This window comes from Phyllostomus discolor, chromosome 3, assembly GCF_004126475.2.
Source record: "Phyllostomus discolor isolate MPI-MPIP mPhyDis1 chromosome 3, mPhyDis1.pri.v3, whole genome shotgun sequence".
NCBI lineage: Eukaryota > Metazoa > Chordata > Mammalia > Chiroptera > Phyllostomidae > Phyllostomus > Phyllostomus discolor.
Window position 1 is genome coordinate 3465715 of NC_040905.2, and position 4468 is coordinate 3470182.

General features: G+C 47.0%; 1 pseudogene; it reads left to right on the forward strand.

Annotated features, from left to right (window-relative positions):
* The first annotated feature begins 2446 nt into the window (after positions 1-2446).
* LOC114509013 lies at positions 2447-2999 on the forward strand (annotated as a pseudogene).
* The last annotated feature ends 1469 nt before the right edge of the window (positions 3000-4468 follow it).

The following is a 4468-nucleotide window of genomic DNA, read 5'->3' on the forward strand; positions in this document are numbered from 1 at the left end:
TTATAAAGGAATGTTAGCATTTATTTCTTAACATGTTATGGCACAAGAGATTTTACGTAATAAATAATTAGAAATGAACAGGTACAAGGTATTTCAGGCATTATTACCCATATAACGCACATTGTTACTTTTTCCTGAAAATGTGGGCAAAAAGTACACATTATACATGACAAAATACGGTAATAATCCAATGTTTTTATATATGCAGTATGTAGTTTTCTGTAGTTAGCCGTACCTGCGCAAGGGGAACCACATGCATCCCTTTGCCGGGGCTGCCGTCACAAAGTACCGCAGACCGGGGGTCTTGCACAACAGAAATTTTCCCGCCCGGGTCTGGGGGCTGGAGGGCCAGGATCCAGGCGTCCGCGGGCCTGCCTTCTCCTGCGGCCCCTGTCGGTCTCTCGCGCAGGCTCGCCTCCGCACCGTGTCCTCGTGTGACCTTTCCTCCGTTCACGCCTGTCCCGGGTGTCGCCTTGTCTCTTCCGAGAGGGGCATCTGTCCTACTGGAGTAGGACCCCAGCTTTATGACTGCATTTAACCTAATTTCCTTTTCAGAAACCTTTCTCCAAATACAGTCACCTCGAGGGTTGACTGTGACAATGACACCACATAACTGGTTTGTAGTGTAACAAGGGTTAGCTATGCCGTGGGGGCAGAGAAGAGGGAGGAGCAGACATAAGTAAGGCTATTTATACCGACGATGCAGAGCGTATGGAAAGTAGTCTCTGCGGACTGAAGTTCCTACGGAGGATGGAGAACTGCTCCAGTGGGTGGCATTGTTGTGACCATCGTAGGTGACCTTTACGGAACCCATCCTTCGTGACAGCTGGGCTCGTGACAGTGCTGCAGGGAAGAGCCAGTATTATTCCCATTTCACAGCGAGGACTCGGAGGCACAGAATGGCTGCGTCACTTACAAAAGCCATGTGCTTAAAAAGGGATGACTCGGAAGAGAAGCAATGAGTCAGGATTTGGAGAATGTCGGTCTGCCTCCCGAGACCACTCTCTCCACCATGACCGTCTAAATCCCAGTGGCCGGGAGCAGGAGAAGGAAGCCGTATGCACGGAATAGGGTTCTCCAACTCAGCGTTCCTGAAGCCCTGAGGCTGCTTGGAAACTGTACTGGCTGAGTTTGGACTGACGGAAAAACCTGATTTGAAGAGCGCCCGTTGCTGAGCAGCGAGGATGGTGGCTGGGGTGGATGACCACCACACACGAGCAAGTCACAAAGTGACGAGAGGATGCCAGGGCCTCGTACATCAGCCGGCAAGCACACCATTTAGAAAACGTGCGTGCAGGACCTGGCAGATGATTTACAGAAGAAATACATGTGACCATTAAATTTGGAGATGTTTCATATCCATAGTCATCAATGGTCCAGAATGAAACCTGTGTTTCAAAATAAATGATTCCGATCACCCGTAAGAAAGACTTTCTCAGATTTTGCTCCTAGGAGGGTGGCTTGGTGTGTGTACCTATTTCCCCAGTAACTCCGCTCTTCCTGGGGACCCGCCCTGGAAAAAGCATCAGAGATTTAGAAAAATGTTTTTACAAGGATAGTCACATCAATATCATAGAAAAAAATTTCTGGAATTCACTTAAACAGTCAAAAACAGAATACTGACAGTGACCAGAGGGGAGGGAATTTCAGGGGAGAATGGGAAGGGTTTACAGGAACAAGTATAAAGGACACATGGACAAAAACTGGGGGAGTGGAAATGGGAGGGAGGTGGGGAGGGATGGGTGGGTGGGCTGGGATGGAAGTAAAGGACAGAAAATTGTACTTGAACAACGATTAAAATAAAATTTTTAAAAATAAATAAAATATATTTACAAAGAGATAAAAAAGAATGAAATTATTAGCATTTCACTTTAAATTCATGATTTTGAAGAATTCTAATATAAATTTTAAAACACTTTAAAGAGTGGTGTGCCAAATTTTATATACCTTTTAATATTGAATTTTGAAGAAAAAATATATAGATGTAGATGAACTCAAAGAATAAAAATTCTAAGTATGCCAAAAATAATCAATACGTAAAGAATGATGGGTAAATTTTCCTATAGCTTCATACTTCTCTGTGTTTTCCAAATTTTATGTAAGGATCATATATTAAACTAGTCATAAAATGTGTGTTTTTTAAATAATTCAAAGATTGATTTTATATCCACATAAATGTCTATGTATATAAACGGGCATTTATGTATCCTCATCAGTGGCTGCCCTGGGCCCATGTAAATCTGCAAAGTAATAGAGATTTTGATTTTAGCGTACGTGACTAGGCCTTATCTAAAGGTTCTCACCCATTTCAGGGGATTCTGAGAGGGCTCAGATGTAATTCAGGTTCTCTAGAATTTCTCAAAGATATGGGTTCTCAGCTGGTCTGCCAAAGACCGTTGAGCACCAATCCTAGACCCCCATGCAGCCCTGTTTTCCCTGCAATGAGATGAAAGAAATGATCGTGAACCCAGAGACACTGGCCGAACCGCAGGCACAGGTGCGCACTGGTGGGAAAGGTACTGCTGGTGGAGGGAAGGCTGTTCTCAGAACGGCAACAGCAGATGATAAGCAACTTCAGTGCTCCTTACAGAAGTGAGGGCAAACAACCTCCCCAGCGCTGAAGAAGTAAATATGTTCCCCAACCAGGGGCCAGTGATCCCCTTGGACAGCCCCGGCATTCAGGCATCTCTGGCAGCGAACACTTTCCGCACCCCGGGCCCCGCTGGCTCATAGCGCTGATGGACATGCTGCCCAGCGTCTCACAGCAGTGTGGGGTGCACAGTCTGACTGGTGGGAGGGCACTGGCTGAAGCTCTGCCCACACCGTCTGTGGGTGGAAAAGCACCACTGGCTACAGCAGAGGAGGAGGAGGAGGATGGAGCTCCAGATCTTGGGGAGGACGTTGATGAGGCTTCCAAGAATGAAGCGAACAGAATGGAGCCAACTTCTGAAGACGATGAACTTGAAGAAGTTACTAGGAGGGGCTATTTTACATTGTGACTGCCTTTTCAGACTGTGTGTGTGGATCTGGTAAAACCTAGGCGTCTAACATGCCTAAGCCCTAGCCCGCTGGACAGGGCAGCTCGCTTCCGTTTTTGCTGATACACGCGTCCTTCTGTGCGGCTGATGCAGCTGAAGAAGCCTGGGAATAAGTTTGAAACCACGGCCCATAAAGGTCTTGGCCTAGTTAAAAATAAAAAGGAATTTCTCAGAGATACTATTCATAATAGCCCTTGTTGACACAGAATGCAACTGGACATTTAGTCATGACCAGATGCGCTGCGTGTCTGTGGGAACTTCACGGGTGAGACCTGGGCCCACAGGAGTTTCCTGGGAGACACGGAAGCTGAGCACGTACCTGCCTCACCACCTGCCCTGGGCCCCGCCCTGCCCTCCGTAGGAGGGCAGCCTCAGCTGCTGGGACGGCTCCTAAAATACGTTGGACTCTCAGGACATGCTTATCGGATGGCTTTGGGAACAGATGTAATTCTTTACATCCCCCCCCCCACCCCCGGTTCAAACCCCCGCCCTTGGCGCAGCGGTGCGGCGGTGTTCAGGGCTCCTTCCACGGGGCTGCAGCTCTGAGGGCTGTGTGTTCTGGAGTCTTACCGACACTGTCCACCCAGCACATGGGTGCTGGTCCGAAGGCTGGGGTGCGTCCTCATTCCTCCAGGGGAGCCAAGTGGTCCCCGGAACGGGGCTGAGTCATTACTCCTACACCCTTTACTTACGCTGAGAGCAGCTCAGATTGAGTCGGTAAAGGAAAGCCCAGATTTCAAACGCAAGAGTGACAAGAACTTCCATTTTCCTGACATTCTCCTGGGGGAACAGCGGCTGCTAGTAGGTCGGCTTTGACAACACTGATTGCGTGTCAGTTTGAGTTAAGAGCACAGTGCCCCTCTTTCATTTCATTCCAACCAAAGACTCTAAATTTGACTAATTTTTTTACAGCTCTCATTTCACCCACCGCCAGGAATCCCTCCTTCCCACTCACAGATTTGGAAAGGGAGTAGTAGCTTAATAATAAGCTAGTTTAAGTGGGAGCCAATTTGTATTTTCTTTCTTCTGTGCTTTGATGTTTGCCAGCCTTTTAAAAACTTTTAAAAATGTTTTTCTGTCAAAAAAGCCCAATCCAGCCATTTGTGACTTAAATAATTCTTTGCAATTCCTGCGTCTTCTCCCAGTCCCTAGAGACGTTCTCCCCCTTTGTCTGTATTTGCTTTGAGTCCTGTAGGTTCCCAATTACATGAAAGTGAGCCAAGGTGAACCTCCAAAGCCACTGCCCCCGATCCAAGGTGGCCAGCAAACCTCCATTCTACCTATGCTTTCTCCTTTCTGTTCTTTAAGAATTCAAGATCTTCCAATGCTCTTCCCAGTCATGCTGTGTTTACATGAACTACTGTGTTCTTTTCTATTTATTTGAAAAATTTCAAACTTACAGAGGCAAAGCAAAGAGTAAGACGAATATG